Here is a 23,533-nt window from a genome sequence, read left to right on the forward strand (position 1 = left end):
TAGGAAATCTGACCTCAAACTTGTAACCTTCACATTATAATGACCCTGTAACATCTGTTTCTAAGTCTCAGAGTGCCTTAGCAATACCCCAGCTAATAAAGGTTTCCCATTCTACCTCAGTAGTCTTAGCAGTTGACAAGTCTGTAAAGAACATTTAAATTAGTGGTATGTTTAGTCTTTGGCCTTGTTTTTAAGTTATAGAGTAAACTATGTATCATCTCAGTAACAATGGGGAGTCTTTCCCTTAAACATAGGAGGAGTAACAGTTGATGAAATTTCTGAATGTGTATATATATATTCATGTGACTCCAGCTATCCTGAGCATTGGTTTTTCAGTAGATTCCTGAGTCTAGTTTGTGGACCTACAACTTAAAAGATCTTGAAAAGGATATGGAAAGAGCTGACATGGTAGTAAAAACATGACCTCAGTTCCTAAAAAAAATAAAATAAAAATTGAGCCACGATATGATCCAGCAATTCCACTGCAGGATATATAACCTGAAAAAAAGAAAGTCAGTATATAGAAGAGATATCTGCACTCCTATATTTGTCGCAGCACTGTTTACCGTAGCAAAGATTTGGAAGCAACCTACGTGTCCATCAACAGATGAGTGCATAAAGAAAATGTGGTACATATACACAATGGAGTATTATTCAGCCATAAAAAGAATGAGATCCAGCCATCTGAAATAACATGGATGAAACTTTATGTTAAGTTAAATAAGCCAGGCACAGAAAGACAGATGTCACATGTTCTCACTTATTTGTGGGATCTAAAAATCAAGTCAATTGAACTCATGGACATAGAGAATAGAAAGATGGTTACCAGAAGCTGCGAAGGGTAGTAGGGTGTTGGTGGAGAGGTGGGAATTGTTAATGGACACACAAAAAACAGAAAGAATGAGTAAGACCTACTATTTGATAGCACAATGGGACGACTATAGTCAATAATAACTTCATTGTACATTTTAAAATAACTTGATGTAATTGGATTGTTTGCGACTTACAGGATAAATGCTTGAGGGGATGGATAGCCCATTCTCTGTGGTGTGCTTATTTCCCGTTGCATATGGTCAAGTTATTATTGACTATAGTCATCCCATTGTGCCATCAAATACTAGGTCTTACTCATTCTTTCTGTGTTTTGTGTGCCCATTAACAATTCCCACCTCTCCACCATCACATACCTGTATCAAAACATCTCACATACCCCAGAAATATACGCACCTACTATTTATCCACAACAATTTTTAAAATAATAAAAAGATTAAAAATAAAACAATTTTAAAAAAATGACCTCAGGGGAAATGAGTAGGTAAAGTATGTCAATCAGGAAAACTAACGGAGGTTTAGGAACAGTTTACCTTTTAAAATGTTTCTCTACAAATGACAATAGAAAAAGAAAGGAAATTTAACAACGAAAAGGATTCCAAAGACAGACTTACAAGAAACACAGGCTGCTAACTCCTTTAAGCACTGTATAAAACAATTTGTCTGAAATAAGTGAGTTATTCACTCGGCACCTACGGAATAAGAGTGTAGTGCTCACCATTCAAGGTAGCAGTGATTTGATCTGGAACACATCCAGGTAGTCTTCTGCCCTTCTGAACTAAGAGAAGGACTGTAGCAGCAGTCACTTGTGAAGTGCATTGTAACCTGAATGGGGGAATGTGTGAGAATAATGTTACCCCAGATTTTCATGTGCAGGCATCTCTTTACTATTTCTCCTCTCCTCTAGCCTCATGTTTTAAAATGTTTTTCCTTCTGTATTAGTCTGCTGGGGCTGCCATAAAAAAATACTCCAGACTGAGTGGCTTAAACAATAGAAATTTATTTTCTTATAGTTCTGGAGGCTAAAAGTCCAAGATCAAGGTGCTGTCAAGGTTAGTTTCAGGTGAGGGCTCTCTTCATGACTTGCAGATGGCCACATTCTCACTATGTCCCCACATGGCCTTTCTTTTGTGTATATGCAGAGGGAGAGAGGTCTCTGGTATCTCTTCTTCATCTTATAAAGATATAAGTTCTATAAGATTAAGGTGCTCCCCCTACAATATGTTTTTTTTTTTTTTTTTTTTGAGATGAGTCTCACTGTCACCTGGCTGGAGTGGCACATGATCTCTGCTTGCTGCAAACTCCACCTCCTGGGCTCAAGCGATCTTCGTGCCTCAGCCTCCCAAGTAGCTGGGACTATAGGTGCCTGCCACCACACATTTTTAGTAGAGATGGGGTTTCATCATGTTGGCCAGGCTGATCTTGTACTCCTGACCTCAAGTGATCCACCTGCTTCAGCCTCCCAAAGTGTTGGGATTTACAGGCATGATCCGCCACACCCAGCCTATTTAATCTTTATTGCCTGTATTTATTATGACTTTATAGGCACTATCTCCAAATACAGTCACTTTAGGGGTGAATTTTGAGGAGACACAATTCAGTTCATCACACCTACCAAATGAAATGTATTAAGTAGTAACTCATTTCTTAATGAGGCAAAGTAATTTATAACCACAAAGGAAAACTTCTGAGAAAATAAGATAACGAGTATAATTGCCCTGTTTTAACTTTAAGCAAAAGCCAAAGTTAGCACTTCATTTTAATTGTACATTTTTAATAAATATGTCACCATTGCTATTTATTTATTTATTTTTAGACAGAGTCTTGCTCTGCCACCCAGGCTAGAGTGCAGTGATGTGATCTTGGCTCACTGCAATCTCTGCCTTGCAGGTTCAAGCGATTCTCTTGCCTCAACCTCCTAAGTAGCTGGGACTACAGGTACCCACCACACCTGGCTAATTTTTTTATTTTTAGTAGAGATAGGGTTTCACTATGTTGGCCAGGCTGGTCTCGAACTCGTGACCTCAAGTGATCCACCTGTCTCGGCCTCCCCAAAGTGCTGGGATTATAGGCATGAGCCACCGCACCCGGCCAACTTTTAATTCAATGTTTTGAAATATGGAAAATAGTATGTCAGGCTCTGTACTGCCACATTGTATTCCTCAGGTGTCCAGGGATACTCCATGATCAGTATCAATATCTTTACTCTCTTTTTTAGCAAAAAGGTGCCCACTACCTCAGCAAGTGCCATGTACCCTACAAAGATGAATAAAACACAGAGATGAAACAAGTACATTGTAATGCAATATAACTAATTTCTTATGTTACGAAAACTCTTGGAGGATTTAGAAGGAACGTTCACTCCTGGTGGAACTTTCCCAGGTGACTTCATGGGCAAGGTGGCCTTTGAGTTGAATCTTTAAGATTGAGGAAAAGAATACAAGCTGAGGGGACAGGATGAGTAAATACAAAGACACAGGGTTTCTTCTGGAAAGGGAAGAGTCCCAGTTTGTTGGGCTGAACCACAGGGATCCATCAAAGACTTCAGAGCGGAAGAATGAGAAACACAGTGAGAATCGTGATTTGTCAACATTAATCTGGAAACAGGCTCCTGGCTAGATGGGGCAATAGGCAGCAGAGAGCCTGGAATCAGGGTAACCCACGTCGTGCACTGGTAACCGTCTAGGAGACCCTAAGGAGGCCTGGATTTGGATGCTGGTTGTGGTCTGGAAAGGAGAGAACAGACGCTGGGATCATCGCCAAGGTTCTATCAAGATGGTTTGTCATATGTTTGAAGAGTAAGGATGAGGGAGAAGTCAAAGGTGCTGCTGATGTTTGTAGAAATGTTTTAAATCGTGGGAGAGAAGTCTCTGCAGAGACCTTTTAACATAAAACCTACTAAATCAGTGGCTTTCAGACTGAGGCTCCATGGAAATACCTGAGGGTACAAGGCCTCCGGAGCAGCAGGAGGTTGTTCCCTACCTCCTTCAATCAGAGCAGCTTCTTTGTTATCTGTTTTATAGATTAATTTCACACGAAATTTTGCTGGTTTTTAAAAAAGGGCTTCTCTGCTCTAAAATATTTGAGAATCACTCTGCTGGGGCCTCCCAAGTTGATATTCTAAATCAAGACAAGTCTCCAAAACATTACTCAAAATCTTACTCAAATCAGTGCCTCCTAGGCAGTTTCCCAGCAGTACACACGCCTACCTCAGGCTAGTACGTGTCACTGGTTGCATTGAGCAGCTGATGCTCAGAGCACCCCTGCAATGCTCCAAACATGAGCTAGAAATCTTTAAACAATCGGTGCTCTCCTGAGAGATATTTTTGTGCTTCCTGTTCCCTGTCTGATGATATTTTTGGCCCTTTTCAAGGAAATTAGGAAATTCCACTTTTGTCTCAGTCATTACCTGGGAGTACTGAGGACAACAACAAAGGAGCTTCGGAGAGAGGATAGGATGGTAGTGGGTAGACCAGATAACCACTATCTTTTGATCTTTGTAGGAATGACCAGATGTTCATTCAGTTTCTATTCTTCTAAACCAATTATTCCATTGCAAAGAATATCATCTTACTCTGAAACATAAACCACAGTTTCTTACCTGCATCCTGAGCTAAAAAGATAACTCTCAAGTCTTACTCTCTCCTTCCTCGATACAGAATTTCACCCCATTTGTGGTCCAGAAACTGTTTCCAATGATCTCCAAAGGGCAAAAGTACTTCCATGATGAACATTATGTCTATAAAAATCAAGAAAATAAGCATCAAAAACTTCAGTTTTTCATGAGAATTACAAAAGCGTCAACCTAAGCATTTCATTGTGTCATGAAGGCAAACTGCAGCTTGTTTTAATTTGCCTTATAACATATCTCCAGTATACCCAGGGAGAGCTGACATTCTAATGAATTAGGAAAGCTTCTTTTATCTCCTTCTACCTGTAGCTTGAAGACCTCAGCTTTTAAAAAGCTGTTGATATTGAACAACTGTTAAACTGGCAGTTATTCACAACTGTCAAAGATTGGAATTTCCAGTAACTACTGACTCAAGTAAAAAATAGTGTTGATACTTATTAAACTTTTATGATTTACAAAGTGTTTTCCTGCATACTTCCACCTTTAATCTTCACAACCATCTTACAAACCAGGCAGGCCGGAGGTTATTCATCTAATTTATGCAAGCATGGAAATGTTAAATGATAAGCCCAAAGTCTCCTAGCATGAAACCTTGTTGAAACAGCAGGAAGTTTCATGGAGTTCTAGACTGTTAGAATGTGAAGAGCCTGGAAATCCTCATGCTGCTAATATCGTTGAAGAGGAAGAAACCAGTCAGAAGTTGAGTCACTTCCCCAAGTTCCCACACAGGGTTTCTAGAACTGGAACCACAACCAAGTTTACTGGCTCCGGGGTCAGTTGCAGGGACACCATCACGGGGTGTTGAGACATTAAGTGAGCTGGATCAGACAAGAATATATCCATGTTTACCTTCATCTTATAACTTATGTAGCCATCTGTGTCGTAGAACTAAGTAATTTAATTACTAAAATGTTGAAAGTTCTCTTCACCTTTGGTCATTATATTTATGTCAATTTTGAATTGAATTTATAACCAAATCGTGCATCCCGTTTCTTTCATTTCAAGCATTTTTTTGCCTTGGCCCCATATGGCTATCAACCCCTTAAACCATGCACTCAGCACCTATACTTAGAAAGTAAGCATTCGAGTCCATTAAGATTTCAGAATTTCCAGCTAGAGTTTTCTGGTGGTCACATAAAAATAAACAAAACATCCTTGATCTTAAAAGGAAGAAAGAAAGATCTATTTCAAAAATGAACAATAACACTTTTGTTTGAAAAGTTGAAGAATTATTTTTAAAATTCCTAGACCATATCACGTCTGGTATTCCTCCTGTACACAGTGATTGGTCAGATTTCCACACGACCTTAAGAAACTTCCCTAACATGTACCAAAACAATGGAAATGTGAGAAATTAATGAAGAAAAGGAAATGTTGATAGCACTGAAGTGGTCCACTCTGGCACTTGTACCCTTCCATGACCTTCTCAACTTGCTTTATAACAATTCTGAGTTTCAGCAGCTCCATTTTTATATGTAGAATTTTTCTACTCTTAATGTCACAGGCCAAATCACCTTAGTTTTCTAAGAGCAAAAAAAACATATAATACCTGTTTCTCAAAAAAATCTGCCAATTCCCAACAGAACTATAGAACTTTATGGTATAATCCAGGGACTTTGCTGTGAACAGCATCCGCTGAGATGTGCCCTGAACCTAATAGAGGACAAGGGAAAAGGGGTATTTCAGGAGTTTGGAGCAGCCCCATGTGGTCTGCAAAATAGGAAGGTTTTGGGGAGGCAGGAGAGTTCTAACCCTGCCCATTCCATGGCCCATTTTCAAAATGACGGGCACTGTCATGCCTCATTCTCACCCTAGTCCTTGATGTCAGGAGGATCCTCAGTATGATGAGAATAACACTGTATTTAAGACGAAGCTGATGTCTGTGTAAGGTCAGAGTAATCATCTTTACGAGTATTATCCAAAGATATTTGGATATCCAAAGATCTTTGTCAGGTGCTCAAAACCTCTAGGTTTTTATTAAAGGGCTGGGCCCTTCCTGGTCTCAAACAGTATTTGTGGTTACTTTGGCAGATGAAGCACATTTTTGCCGTGCCCTGTGTTTTTGGACATGTAGTATATCAAAGTATTCAGTGGAAATAAGCATTCTGTTTTGTTTTTTTTTTTTTTTTTTATTAGCACATTTTTTTTTGTCTTCTCTTCCATTCAGGTATGTTGAAAGCTACGTGTTGGATCTGTTTTTTAGTTATGACATTAGATCTTCATCTGAGATTATCTAGTTTGGTTTTCTTTTTATTATAATCTCTTGTTTTTTTAATCTGCTAACCCAAGCTCATGTTTATCTAGAAAATGCACTTTCTCCTCAAAGTCATGAATCAGCATGAATTTCCTTTGAGTTAGTTCAAATCATCTAGAAATTAACAAATTTCAAAAAAGAAAAAATATACTAAAATGTAGTCAAAACTTTATGAGAATACTTTATTTGCTGTATCTCAGCTACTCAGTGACTAGGTTTATGACAGTAGAGTACTGAAAACCAGGTGCACCAGGTTCTTGTTTTCATTCTTGATAGGTTCTAAGTTCGTTAAAGCAGTCTTGCAGTTACTCAGAGAGCCAGAAAACCAAGTGTTCCTCTTGTTATCTTGCTTAGCTCACTTTGGGTAAAATACATCAAACAGCAGAATGAAAAATAAAACAAAATATATTTGTTTTTATAGTTGAATGACATTCTCCATATGTATAAGTTATAATTGAAAATTATTACTGCTTCCAAGATTCCTAACTTTCAAGCCACATAAGAGTGACTCATGGGATCCTGGTGGCCACAAAGAATTAACGAGGCTTCCAGATGTGCCTAACACTTATTTCAGGAACTAGGGCAAGCCTCCAATATTATCTACAATCTGTGGAGAGAGCGTGTTGTGTCCATGTGAGTATACTGTAAGCCAGAAGGTTGCTGAAGATGTCACAGAATTTAATTGCTGATATTAAACTAATCCTTCCAAAGAAATTCCCAGCAAGTAGAAAAAAGTAAATTCATTGGTGTTTTTATTGAGAGAGATTACCAGGAGTGAAAGATGCCTGCTTGAAGCAATGAAACAACAGACAGAATATAAGTTTAACCTCTCTACCTTATGAGGAGTAAACTAAAAACCCCTATACTTTCAGCCTCAGTTTTCCTCCTTTCAGAAAGTCCTCCACACCCCACATCTACCAAAGAACCATTTTTGATTACCGCTCTTCCCCGTGTTAAAAGTAATCTCTTGCTCCTCTTAGCTCACGCAGCATTTCTTTGTACCTCTCATGACACTACAATTCTTAGCACTTTCTTCCAAATATTCTAGTAAGTTACAGATACTACTTAAATTTTCCCCATTGAACACCTAAAGGCCAGGAGGGTCCATGATTTATCTTCTGATTCCCCAAATTGCCTGTGTAAGTTCCTTTTAAAATTCGTGCTCAAAAAAATTGTTTATGCATTCCACAATTATTTGTTGAAAACCCATTTTGTGCCAGCGCCTGGGCTGGGCCCTGGATAACCAGTGGTACCTGAAGCAGAGATAAAATGAATAAAGGACCATACCAAATACTGAAAGCCAAAACAGTGCCTACTTTTCTGCTCATGGTATGTGTATGCTCTGATACAATTCTGTTGTGTAATTCTGAGGAACAAGTCGAGATAGCATTCAGCGTGACATCAATAGTCAACCACGGTGTCCCTGGCTGCTCATTCCAGGAGCTCCGTGCTGCAAGCGAGAATGCCTTTTAAGCTAAAAGCTTTGTCTTTCCCACTGTATATGGAAAAATTGACTATGCAGTTTCATGGAGAAGGTCTAGCTAAGAAATGTTTATATTGGAACAAGCCCCATCTCTAAATCTGGGCTTGTTGCTGAATGGTATTTTGTTTCCTTGGATCAGGGAAGGGGTCTGGAAACATCTGTAATGAAAGTATTGTTTTAACATCAGCACAATTTTTTTCCTCAAATGACAGATAACACAATTGCCTTAAATCAAACACTCTCAGCTTTCCCCATTCATTTCCTTTCATAAATGTGTATTATTTTATTGTCATTAAAATGGCAGTGTGAAGACTAGATTTGTTGCACCCCAGACATTGCCATTCCCTTTGCAGTCATTTTGTTTTCACTTTAGTTTATGTTCTTTACCTTCACTTTTAGAAACGTGCTGTAACAGAATAGCTATCTTGATCACAACAGTTATCTGGGGGCAAAATTTCAAAGCTACAAAATGATGGTATATTGTAAAGCAATTCTGAAACTATCCTCCAAAATTTTTACTCAAAAGAAATGTACACATTATGCCATTTATAAATGAAAAGTTAAACAAAATACATATTTACATTAAATAGTATTTCACAAAAATCTAAAAATGAAATCTTAGGGGAGAGAAATTAGGGGAAGAAATCATACAAAATACCCTTATATAACATGAAAAGAATGGAAATTCTGTAGCAATTTTGAATACTATTCATGCTTTAAAAAAAATAGAAGTAGTTTATGAATGGTTCATGATATTGTAGTTAAAATTGTATTCGTGTATATTTACCACTTCTTGCAAAAATCTGTTTTTAAATAAGCTCCCCAAATTAAGGAGCTGAGTGTTCAGGATGGTAATTCATCTGCCTTGCTTTCTGTAAGCAGTTAGTGCTTGGTGTATTTGTTTATTAATGAGCTGTTTGAAAATGACCTTGTTACCAGTGTCCCTGAACAGACTGCCACTCTGAAATACTTGGATTTTAGCCTAAAAATCCATTCTTCTGAGCCTTTTTAGGTGTTTGACACGTAGTAGAGATGTACAATATTTGCTAGATGGGTTCTACTGCTCACATTTTACAAAGAAGAGCACTTGGGGTAGAATCTCATTATCATTTGTCTCATAAAATTTGACTCATAAAACACATGATAGAGTGGGAGTTCAACACACAATCCTAAGTTTGGAACCAGTTACAAACCCTCTGTGGGATATAGCCTTCCTTAGTGTTGAAGGACAAAGGTGTTGGTTTCATGGCTCAGTCAAAATTGCACTGATGGTATTTTATTAGTACAATTTATGGGCCACAGTTTTCCTGTTAGGTGGGGCCAGACATATGTCAAGCTGCCACATATTCTGCCTGAGTAGACATCTGCCTCTGATTCAAAAGGGAAACACCTGCACACAGGCTGGTGTATATTACACAAAGAGGCATCCCTTTCCAGGGCCCATTGTCAGATCCCTCAAATGGAACAAAGGAGGTGTCAGGGATACAGCTGGATACCACTGGCTTCTGTCAGGAGTTGACTTTGCTAATGAGGGATCTACATTATTTGCTTCATGGCCTATTTCTATCTACACTATATAAAAACTGTTAAAAACTAAAACATCAGTTATAAATTATTATATTTAAATTAAGAATAATTGTCATATGTCAAACCAAGTAATAGGAGAGGGCTGATGAGCAGTCTCTGAGGACTATCTGATAGTCTGCACTGTCCGTCTGGACTCAGCCACACACACTCGTGGAGCAAACCTGAGTCTGCTTAAGAGAGGTCACTCCACCTTCCCCCATCCACCACCTGCATTCTCCCCTCCAAGAAGACTGGGGAGTGGTATTGAGACCTTTTGGTGACAATGGCACTTGCCTGAGAAAAAAGGGAGACATACTAATGGGATATCTTCTATGAGACTCTTGATAAATCTGATACACTTGAACAGAGTTGACTTTTATCTCAGATATCCCAGGGAAAGGCAGAGATGGACAGCATAAGTTTGTTTGCAGCCCCAGAAGAGGTGTGAGCTTCAGCAATAACACCACAATTTTCCAGCGTCATTTTCTTCATCATCATCCTCGTCAAGAAGTGTGGTTGAGTGAGTAGAGCACTAATGGTGCATCACCTTGCTATATGTAAACAGCTTTCAATAAGTTCCTTACTTCGCTAGGCCTCAGTTTTCCCAAATTTAAAATTAGGAGTTAGATGCAGTCGTTCCCAGCTCTGGCATTCTGTGTTTCTGTAATGCCAAGACACATTCAATACGTATTGATTAAGCATCTGCTCTATGTAGGCACTGAGGATTCAGCAACAAATCAGGCGAATCCAGTTTCTGTGCTCAGGGAGTTAAGTCTTCCAGGGAAGAAAGACAAGGAACCATTAACTTAAACATTGCTAAACTGTGTGCCCTAAAGAAGAAAAGAATTGCAGCTCACTCAGGAGAACCACTTAAAACAAATAACCCTGGTACAGACAAGTCCAAAAAGCAGAGAAGAAACTAACAGTTATTGAACACTTTCTATGCCTTTATATTGGACATTAAATGCATTAAATATTAATTGATCCTCACAACCATTCTAGAAGGTAATAACGTGGGCAGCCCCATTTTTTCAGAAAGGGAAACCAAAGCCTAGAGTTAAATAATCTGGGCAAGGTCGCCCAGGTAGAGCTGGAACTGAAATACTGATGATCTCAGGCTTTCTGCTGCCTCAGGCTGTCTCCAAACGACATAACTATAGGAAATTACATCCATCGCAAGGAACAGATTGCAGTGTGTCATGTCATGCCCGTGGCAGATCAATCAGTTAGGTCTAGAAGCTGGGCTATCGTAAATGTGAGCATATTTGCAGGAGAAATTCATTCATTCACTCAACAAGCATTTACTGCACAGCTGCCAGGTACATGGTGAACAAATGAGGACTGAACACAGATACACATGGACATTTCTTAAAACGGCCAAAAGTAGATTTATCACATCTAGCCATTTTGGATGTAAATACTAAAGAAGTAATACCTAAGTGTGAATGTTCCTGGGGAAATAGAAGTAGTTACAGGGCTATTAGAAGCATCAGGAAAAAAAGGACAAAGAATTTAAAAGACATTTGTTCCCAACCTATGAACTGCTCTTGATTCTTTCACTTAACATTTAATTCACTACAATTGTATTGAGAAACCTATCAAAATTGACTAGTTGACATGGATCCCACCTTTGTATACAAACCCTTATCTATTTTGATTCTCTGAAAATATGCTCCATCAATTGAACAGGGGAAAATGTCATTTTGCTCAAGTTGTTATAAATTATGATAGGTGAATTATGATACATGGAGTGCAATCCATCTTTCTTTAGATACTGCAATTTCAATCCCCAGATGGATAGAATTCCATTTGTTAGCTTTTTCAGTCTTCTGCTAGCTATTCCAGAAATATGTTTTGTAAGAAGCACTTATGTCCACGCCATTTCCTACCTGTGGCCCCCAAAGAGACCAGGCGAAATTTTGTTGTCACCACTAAATGAACGTTTAGAATAATTACAGCTAAAAAGATCTTTCCATTTCAACAAAGAACAATTATCTTGCAAGAGGATGACTTCAAAGAGTTGAACTCAACTTTTTGAAATGGAAAGTTGAGTTCAGGATGTTAGAGGACATAATCGGTGTTGGTATGGTTTTGGCTGTTTCCAGAGACTTGTGCCTGAGGAAGGCTGAGGAGGATTAGGGTTATTTAAAGAGGAGGAGGGGAAAGCAAGGGAGATGGGCTGCTCTCCACCAACAAAGAAAGTGAGAAATGGGGCCATGAGGAAGACATGTTTGAAAGAAGCTGAATATAAGTAATCCTAAACTCTTGGCCTATTTCTAGCTCAGCCTATGAGCCACAGGGATTTCTGGTGTCATATTTAATGATTTTCTAACAAAAGCTGACTGTGCTTTTGTTTTAGGGTTTAAAACCATCCTAATTGGTCAATTAACATTTTTCAATGAGCCTTTGAAATTTGGTAAAGGCAACTTGATTATTTGAAAGAGTCCTTGACCTTGGACTATCTGAGAAAGAAAGTGAATCAGATGTCACTTTGCACATCTGCTGGACCACTGAATAGTCCCCGGATCAAGAGCCCACTGGTCTTTCCTACCACTGCTTGAGCACCCTGAGAACGAGGGTGTGCTGGTGACGCTTCACCTGTCCCCCCAGATCCAGGATCCGCCTCTGCCTCAAGAGACTGATGCCCAAAGGCTACAGCACACAAGCTCCCTTGCATTTCGGGGAAAGTAATAGGAGAAGGGAAAGTTGGGGCCATTCTGCTCCACTTCCTCTCTGCCTCAGCACTGCTGTTCAGACAGAAGCCATGACCCCCAAGATGGCAGCTCTTGCCAGCAAGCTCCCTCCTCCACAGTCCCAGCTTTCCCTGACTTTGTGTAACAGGCTTTCTTTATTCCCTTGGGCCCTAGAGGGAGCAGATCTTTACCAATTTTACTGTTTCTAGCTTTTATGGCCTCTCCATTCCTTGCTCCCTTAACCTGCCCACAATTCAGTAAACTCTTAATTCTCTTCTTTCCCTTCATGTAAACTCTCTAAGGTGAATTTTGATTATTCCTGCTGGGCCTGACTACACCAGTGAAAGCCCCCTCCTGAAATTCATGGCTTTTTCCCTTTCCTTTTGTCTAGAGGAATCCTTCCCAAAAGCATCTACTACCATCTGCTTTAATTGACAAATTATTTTACCTTCACATAAAGGAAGAGATTATGCAAAAGGATTTTAGCAAACTATAAGAACATAATCTAAATTTGGTAGTTCAGCTTCATTTGAATTATTGCACAGTCTTCTCCTGGTTCCCCCATTTCAACTCCAGGCCGGCTGGACAGGGCAACCTTTGGCCTGAGCGTATGGGTTACTCTTGTCATGTTCTGCCAATCTAAGGCCACAGATGGTTAGGGCTCCCATTATTAGCTCTCTTAATCCCTAAGGAAGCAAGACTCTCTGAGTTTGGGTCATAGATCCTTTCTTAGGACAGAAAACTGGCCTGTAAACCCTCTTACTTAAATTTCAATATTGTAATTTCTCAGTCAACTAGAAAATGGGAGTATTGTGCACTATTTTGAGGATCTTTTACCTCTGCCTTAACTTAAGGCCCAACTAGAATAAATAAGCACCCTAAAAGTCCTTTGAGTTGCACAGGTAGCCTGGGACATGTAGCTTTACTGCTAGAATAAAATAATTAGTGGAAATAAAATTGAGTAGCCACTCAAATATTATAGAAGAACCTAAAGGCTGATGTATGCTTTAACTAAGACAGATATGCGTGAAATGCGCCACATGGGATGAGGCAGCTGCTAGCTGTAAGGTGAAAAACAAAGGAAGGACAAAGTAAGTAAGGAATGTTATTTTGCTTATTTTTTAACTGTGTTAATAATAATGATACGTAAAGTGAATAACCAGGAAGTTGGGGAAATTATACACAAGCGTCTGAATCTATTGTCAAGACCACATTAGTCACTTCCTAGAGATGATGTTTTAGAGATCTCACCACGTATACACATGGAAATCCTCCATCCAGACAACCTAAGTAGGATCTTTTGTTTTCCTTTCTTTTCTTTTTTTTTCCTCATTTGTTCCTTTTCCTCTTTCCTTCATTCTTTCATGACAACGTGTATGTATGCCTTCCATGGATTTTAAGAAATAACATAGTTAGGTGGGGTACGGTGGCTCACCCCTGTAATCCCAGCACTTTGGGAGGCTGAGGTGGGTGGATCACGAGGTCAGGAGTTCAAGACCAGCCTGGCCAAGATGGCAAAACGCTGTCTCTACTAAAAATACAAAAATTAGCATGGCGTGGTGGCAGGTGCCTGTAATCCCAGCTACTCGGGAGGCCGAGGCAGACAATTGCTTGAACCCAGGAGATTGAGGTTGCAGTGAGCGGAGATCGCGCCACTGCACTCGAGCCTGGGTGACAGAGCAAGACTCCATCTCAATATAAATAAATAAAAATAAATAAATAAAATAGTCAAAGCCCTGAGACTCCTTCTCAGTCTCATCCCCACTCCTCTACCCTTAACTGACCTGATTTCTCAGATTCCTATTTCTTTCTTATACTTTTCTTTATATATGTGTATCCCTACACAATGTATTACATGGTATTATTTTGCATTAAAATACAATATAAACATCATGCTATTTCTCCTCTGCAACTGGCTTTTTCCTCAATATTGTATTTAAAAGATTCATTCGTAGTTAGTCTTCACTTGTGAAATCTGCCAAATTGCCCTCCGAAGTGTTGACACAATTTGCCCTCACTTGCCTCATTCTTTACCAATTCAAATCCATTTTTCCGCTAACATATTTTCGGCATTGACTTGCTATTTGTGAATGACTACGATAGGTGATGAGGACACGAAAATGAGTAAGACACTATCCCTGTTCTCAAGGAGCTCACAGTGATTTCAGGGAGGCAAGAGCATAAATGTCATGTTCTGTACGCTCTGATGAGGTCTGTGCAAGGTGCCACATGAGTGACTGAGTCTGAAAGTCTAGGGGAAGAGTTCCCAGGTGAGATGAAGTAGCAAAAGACATCCCAGGCCTCTGTAGCATATGTAATAGTATATGCAAAGGCAAGGCGGGCAAGAGCATGATATTTATGAGGGTAGTGGGGTATGTGGTTTCATTAGAGCAAAGGGAGCCAAAGTTGACCCTAAAGAAATAGTTTAAGGTTGGATAATTGTATGTCATTCTAAGGAATTTTATGTATTCATGTAGGTAATGAATGAAGAGCCATTGAGAGGTTCGAAGTAGAAAAGTAGTATGACAAGGGTTTTTAATTAATTCTGGTAATGAAGAATGAACTGGAAGGAAGAACTTCTGGTGATGGAGAGAGTAGAGTGGAGGGAATTATAATCATCCAAGAGAGAGAAGCACCAAGATCCTGAACTAGACAGTGGTATTGGGAACAAGGAGGAAGAATCTCCCTGGTAGTATTTCAGAGGCAGAGTATAAAATCTACAAGGCAGCAGCCTACAAAGGGAGGCAGGAGGTGGGAACAGCCTAGCCCAGGAGGACGCAAGGGCATGCATTATGTGTAGAGAATTTAAAAACAACAATAAAACATACTAAAACTCAGTCTGCTTTTTATTATCACCATATGCCAGCAATTCTAAACAATGTCAATGACAAAATTATCCTCCCTGAGAACTCTTTTGTTGTCTAAGATCTAAGCAGTTGCTGTAGTTACTGTTGAGTTTTGATAATATAACAAATATGTAAGCTTCAAATTAACACCTTCCAATTTCTTAACCTTTAGTAAACATTGCATTCTATCCAGAAATTAATTTGGAGAACTCCTAATCCTACAGTCCACTCCAACACAGGTAGGGGTATCAGTTTAGAGAGTAAGTTTATAACAGTTCAGAACTGTGTAAGGTCACTCCCACTTGAGACTCTAATCTTTGTGGTACTTCATATATCTGCATTTAAACCTCAGATTTGAAATAAACAATAATAGCACAGTGACTCAGAAAGGTAAGAGAACTTGAGTGCTTACATTGTGTCATTCTATGTGCAAACCATCCTCTGATCCTTGAGGAAGTATTTCTGGAAGTATTTCCCGCTTCTGGAAGTATTTCCAAAACTTACATTAATGCAAAATACATTAATGTAATTTAAAAGTGTTAATCCATTACCTTTTCTTTGTATGTCCTATAGTCATTATCATTAACTGAGACTTAATGTAAGGAGAAAAAGGGATTTGGGAGAGGCTATGATAAAGTCAGTGTGGGACACACTCAACTTCAGGTGCCTATAAAACTGGAGATGGACTTATCTAACAAGCACTTAGAAACAAGGGAGTGGCATGAAAGAGTAAGATCAGGGATGTGTAGAGAGATTTAGGAATTACCAAAATATAGCTAGAGGATAAAATTGTGGGAGGGATTAACATCATCCACAAATTTCATCCATACTTAAAAGTGTATAGATAGAAAAGAGGGCTAAGAAGGTTACCCTGGAGAACATCAGCAATGTAGAAGCAGCAGAAGATGAACTGCCTGCCTCTGCCCCTTCCCCTGCCCCCTGCCAAAAAAAATTAAATTAAAAAAACTGAGAAAGAAAGGTAGGCAGAAGAAAAGCCAGAGGAAAGAGTTGTCCTAGAAACCAGGAGAAGAGAGAACTTCAAGGAGGGAAGAAATTTCAACAGTTTGCTTTTTTGTTGTTGTTGTTTTTTTTGAGACAGTCTTGCTCTGTTGCCCAGGCTGGAGTACAATGGCATAATCTTGGCTCACTGCAACCTCCACCTCCCGGGTTCAAGTGATTCCCTGGCCTCAGCCTCCCAGGTAGCTGGGATTACAGGCACACACCACCACACCTGGTTAATTTTTATATTTTTAATAGAGATGGGGGGGGGGTCTCACCATGTTGGCCAGGCTAGTCTCGAACTCCTGATCTCAAGTGATCTACCTGCCTCGGCCTCCCAAAGAGATGGGATTACAGGCATGAGCCACCGCACCTGGCCATCAACAATGTTAAGTACTGGAATGAGGACAAGTAAAATTGGAAAAGCAAAGCCACAAAGACATCACTGGCCATCTTTGTGAGGGCAGTTTCAGTGTGCAGTGGAAGCAGAGCCAGACAATGGATGGAGGCATGGATCAGCATAGCATGAAGGAAGCAGAGCCAGTGCGATTAAGCTCTCACTAAAGATCTGCTGGACAAGAAGGAGGAAATAAAGGGGAGGCAGAGTTGAGGGAGGATATTCTTGGATCTGAGCCCAGGTAAAGATGTCAAGGCTCATCCAACACAGGATGCAGCACCTAAGTGTTCTCTTTGCCTCCCCTCATCCCTGTGGATGTGAAGGTGCATGGTACTTGAGAGGAAGGCCAGATGATGGGGCAGGGTGTGATGGCCAGAGATGCGTGGATCCCAGAGCACAAATAGAGGGCTCCTCTTTCCTACAATGGAAAGAGTACTGCTTCTGAGATGGGCAGAAGACACAAGGATGAGTCAAGACAAAGGGGAATTTAGTAAAAAGAGACAGTATGAGATTTCCCACCCAATGGCCTCTGTGTTTTCATTGAAAGAGGCAGGATTAGCTACTGAGAGTAAGTGGGTGCAATAGAAGTTTGGGATACATTTTTTTCCTATTAATTCACAATAGCATTTCTTCAGTAATGCATAAACCTGTGAGGAAGAGCATAAGGAAGGAAAGACACGTCCTGCCAGTCATTTTCACCTTGTGCCTTGCATCTTGAGAAATCCAGGGTGAGGATAGCACTGAAATACCCACAGGACCTCAAGACAGAAGCAGGTTCGTCTACCAGCAATGGACACTGATGAAACACCCCAACTGCCTTCCCTGAGTACACTGAAGAGAAACTGTTGTCATTTATAGGCAGTTCATCCTCCAAACTTCTTATATAACAAAAAGTAATTTAGGCAGACATTTGCAAGACTATAGGCCATTAAACGGTAATGATCAAACTGGATCATCCATAAAAAGCACTTAGCTCAGTGCTTCGTGTCCGTCAGTAAATCATTAGCTGTGATTTATGAAAACCAGATGAAGATGACAGAGATGTCTGTCACCTCACAAAACTGATTCCTTCTAAGTGGCTAAGGAGTCCAATCAAAATCCCCTAAATGCCTATAATTCTGAAGTCATTTCTGTCCACTCATTCTTATTGCTAACCCTTGTGCTCCACATCTCTTCCTTTCTTGGAAATGTGTCCAAGGCATTTGCCCCAGTAAATTAAATAAAACTGAGTCAGTTTTCAGATGTAAAAAAAAAAAAAATCTGGCAGCGTCAGAGGCTATGTTGTGTAACCATAGCTTGGAAGGCGAGGAGTGAAAAGAACAAGCCAGTTACAGGAGGCGATGTGAGATGAACCCAGAGCAGAAAGTCAGATGTTAACAGGAGATTTATTTCTAGAAAAACCAAAGGAAAAAAGACACCACTGAAGCCTCGTTATGTTATATAAGCAACAATCTCTACTATAAACAAGCGACTTGACGATTACTTTAAATGATTTTCAAGAAGCAAATTAAAGAAATCTTCATTAGCATTAATAAATAGAATCATCCTCAAATCCAACATTTCTAAAAGAAAACCTGTATGGCTGTAGGGGGTGTGGATTTTCTTGGTTGATTCTTTTAATTAGACAAATAAAGAGGGCTATTTATTAGCTAGCATAGCAAGTACTTCAACACACGCCAAGGCTGTTGGTATCTACAAATAGTTGATGAACAGGGTTCAGGGACAGTTATTTGAGAGCTGTGAGTGGAGCGCTGGTTTCCACCCATGAAGCCTGTAAAGACTGCTAAGGAGTAGCCACAGAAATGTGATGTAAACATGTGATAACCCTGTCTCCACTCTTCACAAAATTAAAGGACTTGGCTTAAGAGTGATTAGGATGGCTCTGTGCTCCTTGGAATTCCTCAGGCCCTGAGTCACTGTCTCTATTTTATTGATGATTAAGTTGAAAGCTGGAGTGTTTTGTAAGCTGGGCAAGGCACAGCAGACACAGGGCCTAAGCAGTAAGCACAAAGGTAACTCTCTAGGCCAAGTAGGGGAAACCAACACCATAGTCTGTGTTTGGTTTTTGACCTAGCTTTATTATGCCATCCTAAGAAAAAAAGCCTTTGAACTGCATAAATCTCTAAAGAATGTTGAAACCACTTTCCTAATTGAGTTATGGTGAAATCGCTGTCAAATATCTAAAAATTAACTTTGCCTATTAAAATGTGGGGAATTTCAGTTACGCAAACAAGAGCTCAGAGATACCCAAGGGAGGATGCGTGAGTAATTGTCTTCAGATTCAAGCAAAATCAGTCAAGAAGCCAACTTCTTGGTAACTGCAACACATAATCCATTTAACTCATTTTGTCACTTTATAGGTTTGTATACTAAAAATCAGGACGTGTTAAGCCCTATCTGAAAAATATATGGAGCCAAAAGTTAGCAATAGCTTAAATTCAGAACTGCTTGCCATTTCAGATATTTTGTATTTTATTTTTACTGACACAGAAAAAAATGGCTTGTGAAATACCTACTCATTTAATAAATTCTTATGTTCTCAGAAGTCATTCCTCCTTAGCAAAGGGTGGGATATTTTGGAAATTTTTGAATAGATTAAATCATGTTGTTCCCCACAAGAAGATCCTTGAATACTATCTGATTCTTAAGTCTGCCCAAGTTTTAGGCAGATGGAAGTCAGCATTGTGCAGAAACCACAGACTCTTAAGTGAGGGCACACAGCTTTAGCTTCTAACTGAGCATAATATTCTATCTTAAGCTGACTTTTACTAATTACTAAAACAAAACATGGAACTCACTATAACTAAACTAGAACTAAAAATCATTGTTTCCTGGAAACAAGAGAAAAGTGGATTCATTAAGTACATACAAAAACCCAAGCAGAAAGATAATGTAATGTGGGCCGTTAAGTTTGAAGAAGACTAATTTGGATGGTAGCAATGATTCTGGACACCAGTGAATGAATTGAGAGGGATTTTGGGTTTGTTTTTGTTTTTATGCTTTCTATTTTGAGCCTCAATGAACTGAAGCAAAAGTTGTTGAATCAAATTCTAAGTCTAATTCGGAAAGGAAGATGAGTTGAATCAATATATGTAATATGTTCGTAGACCTTTGGTTGGAAACACAGTGCGAATAACTATTCCAATTAGCTCCTATGAGAATAGACACTGGGGCTGTAGAGTGTGTTCTTTCTGATGGAATTTTGTTATAATTAATTCATTGTCATTTGCTGGAGCTGGAGACTTGGGTCGGATCCTCTTTGGGACTCAGAAACCTCAGAATTTATCTCATACTCTCAAATGATAACTTCAAGCTCTTCCTAAATCCCCTCAATTTTTGCCATTGGTTTGTTTAAAAGGGTAGTTAGGGACCTTAGATCCCTAGAAGATCTATTCGAGTATGTAAGTGGTTTAGTAAATCAGGCTTCTCAACAGAAATTCTGAAGTTCTCAGAGATTCTGTATTTATGCAAAAGTAGTGGCTCGTGGGCAATTAATTAGCTCCTCTGTGATAGTGTTTGGAAAACAGTGAGATTTTTGTGAAAACGTTTTAACTACTTAGATTGGTACCCACTTTATTTAATAACTGCAAATGACTTAAAAGTTTGCCATAGCCAAAGTATGCATAACGGACTATCCTTCAAAAGGAAGTGATTTAAATATTTTTAGAAAGTTTTAAAAATGTTATATCCAATGACAGTATTGTTGTTATGACTCTAGTACTCTCAAGGGGCTCTTCAAATGAAGACAAAAATAATCAGACCCTCATATAAAGATCATTCGCTTTGTCCACTTTGTTAAACAATCTTAATTCATTATAACTATATCTTATGAAATAAATAATATTATGATCATATGATAAACCTCTGGAAATAATTCCTTCTGTAATGATAAGAACATGTCCTGTCTGTCATCCCAGTTCCTTTAAATGTAGCTGGCACATGTAGATATACCATACTCATTTCCTCATAAAGTTACATCTAGTTCTCATTTCTTTTTTTTTTTTTTTTTTTTTTGAGACGGAGTCTTGCTCTGTCACACAGGCTGGAGTGCAGTGGCCGGATCTCAGCTCACTGCAAGCTCCGCCTCGCCGGTTCACGCCATTCTCCTGCCTCAGCCTCCGGAGTAGCTGGGACTACAGGCGCCCGCCATCTTGCCCGGCTAATTTTTTGTATTTTTTAGTAGAGACGGGGTTTCACCGTGTTAGCCAGGATGGTCTCGATCTCCTGACCTCGTGATCCGCCCGTCTCGGCCTTCCAAAGTGCTGGGATTACAGGCTTGAGCCACCGCGCCTGGCCTCTAGTTCTCATTTCTATAAATGTAAAATTAGGCAAGTACATGTGCAATGATTTTACTCCAAGCCAGACCTCATACTAATTATAACAAAGTAAGTAAATGGGAATTTTCACTCTTATTTTTCAAAGGCAGAAGTAAATGGTATTGATTAATTCAGTCTTAATGGTAGAGCAGGAGGCAAGCTGTGATAATAAGAGTCTCTTAATGAAGAGCTGTAAAAGATCTACAAGTGACTTAGTGGAAGGTAATTGGTCAAAGAGACAATTTGGCTAAAATAAATATTTTTAAAAGTAAATATCCCACTCAATGGTTTTCACATATTAATAACTATGTATTTTTAAGTATTGTGTCTATTAGCAGATTTTTTTCTGGGGTTTAAAGGAGGCATTTTACATTTTTTATCCATTTCAGCCTGCTTTGAAATGTTAATAACAGCAAAAATTTGGAAATAACCTAAATGTCCAACAAGAAAGGTTTGGTTCAACGTCTTAATGGCACACAAGACGGTTAAAAGCCAAAACTTGAGGAAAAAACAAAGGATCTAAATCCTGGGTCCACATTTCTTACCTGTATTAGCCGGCTTCAGTGATACATCCTTGTAAGTCACAAAGTCCTCACCAGTAAAACAAAGACAAGGGAACTGACCTCGTAGGGCTACTGTGGGGTCAAGTGAGAGAATTGTGCAACATAATTGGCACTGTGACTTCAATATGGTAGATGTTCATGTTCAGTTAAATAAATAAACTTTATGTATTATTTATTTATGAGGGGCAGCAAGTTATAGTGAAGAAAGAACAAGATTTGGATCAGTCTGAACCTCTTGGAGTTGTATGACATTGATGGTCACTATATTATAATTACCATTATCATTATCCTTGTTATTACTATCAATTTTTTAATAGGCCATGGCACCCCAGAAGATACAGATCCTCTGAGTGCTAAGATTGTGTTTTTGCAGTTGTCTGGTATAAGACAGCCTTCTCATGTGGAAAAGAGGATTCAGTGTGGTATAAAAAATTGATTGGAAGGCTTCATGTCTTACTCTCTCATACATAGACATACACAAACGCCATCTTTGTTTAGTAAACTGTGGAGAATCTTCCAAAAGAAAATAGACACTAGTTTGTGGAGAGCACATTCAGCTCTCACAGACCTCTAAATAGCACAGGTGTTAGAATTACTAAGGATAACGATTACATTAACCAGGAGCAAAACTAAAAATGCATCGTTCTGCTTTCATACTTGAAGATATCTGCCTTTTGATTTTATTAAGAGGCCAATTTTGCCCGGTCCTATGAAATTTCAAAGAAAGATTCAGTAAAAACAAATAAATAACAGGACTCCCTGGAGCCATGATGAAATATTTCCACCTAAAGGAAACAATCTTAAAGAGTTCACCCTTCAGTACACTCAAACTTCTCTTGAACCACTTAACAACTCCATTCCAGGGAGTCCTCCAAAGTTCCACAACACCAGACCCAAGCTACCCAGGACATGTGCTCTAGCAGGGCATGCCCAGGGCCTCCAGATAGATGATTGAAAATATAATTCTTCCAGGTGGACAAGGCCCAGCAGGAATGTAGTGTGCCAGGTTTCCCTGCCAGCCCTCCTCGCCCTCTCAGCGGGGGGCCAGATGACTCAACACAGCCCTGTTCCTGCCTCCCTTTGCTTCCCATCTCCCACATTATAAGAGATCAGAGCCAAGTTATCCTTCACCCAAGGTCATAATCTCAGATTGGGGAGTGGTAAGTGGATAATGACAGGCTCTCACAGTGAACTCTCCTCCTAAACTTGGCACATCATAAAGATTTCATCTTGCATGCGGTCCAATCTAGGCACTGGCTGCTGGACTGTTGACAAAGAGTTGAGATGAAACCAGCCTTAGCAGAGAGCAGTGGATGGATTATCAGTACATTCTGTGAGCTCCCAATAGTATATATGTCTCCAGTTTGCTGTTCTTGTCCAAACCACCCAAATCACCAAGTGTTCATTGAACAATTAATGTATAGAAGGCATTGTGAGAGATGCTTCCAAAACTGGTCAAATATCAGAGTCTTTGGGGAGCTTTTTAAAAATGCAGATCCTTCACAATTTTTCTGTAAATCTAAAGTTATTCTGAAACACAAAAGTTATATTTTAAAATGCAGATCCTTTGGTTTCACTGAATCAGGAGCTCCCCAGAAGACTGTAATATGGTCATTTAGAGAGCTCGGAAACTACCATTTAAGAGGTTACTAAGATAACAAATATTAAGACCCTCACTACTCTTATCCACTACTATTATAAAGAAAACCCTGCAGTAATGCAAAACTGCAACACATTCATGGGTCATCAGATCAATTTTATGGGTCATGACCAGGATATGCTTTTAAATACAATAGAGAAGTTTAAGGTACATTATTATTTTGTGAATCTTTTCTCTGAGACACCTATATATGGGTATCTATATTTATCTTCATATCTACACCAATATAAATATAGATACCAATCCGTGTACTGCATCACAATGAAAACATGTATGTTTTACTTTGGTACAAAG

General features: G+C 39.3%; 1 protein-coding gene and 1 long non-coding RNA gene across 2 annotated transcripts in view; one reads left to right on the forward strand and one right to left on the reverse strand.

The window, feature by feature from the left end:
• The window catches only part of LOC111547318, a 71,148-nt gene extending 66,395 nt beyond the window's left edge, over positions 1 to 4,753 (reverse strand). The window contains exons 1-2 of the long non-coding RNA XR_002733089.1: positions 4,711 to 4,753; positions 4,433 to 4,570 (exon numbers count right to left, since the gene is read on the reverse strand). This is a non-coding gene — a long non-coding RNA (uncharacterized LOC111547318). The remainder of the gene's footprint in view (positions 1 to 4,432; positions 4,571 to 4,710) is intronic.
• The window catches only part of LAMA4 (laminin subunit alpha 4), a 147,741-nt gene that overhangs the window by 13,144 nt on the left and 111,064 nt on the right, over positions 1 to 23,533 (forward strand). The window lies entirely within an intron of this gene.

This window comes from Piliocolobus tephrosceles, chromosome 5 (genome assembly GCF_002776525.5).
Source record: "Piliocolobus tephrosceles isolate RC106 chromosome 5, ASM277652v3, whole genome shotgun sequence".
Taxonomy (NCBI): domain Eukaryota; kingdom Metazoa; phylum Chordata; class Mammalia; order Primates; family Cercopithecidae; genus Piliocolobus; species Piliocolobus tephrosceles.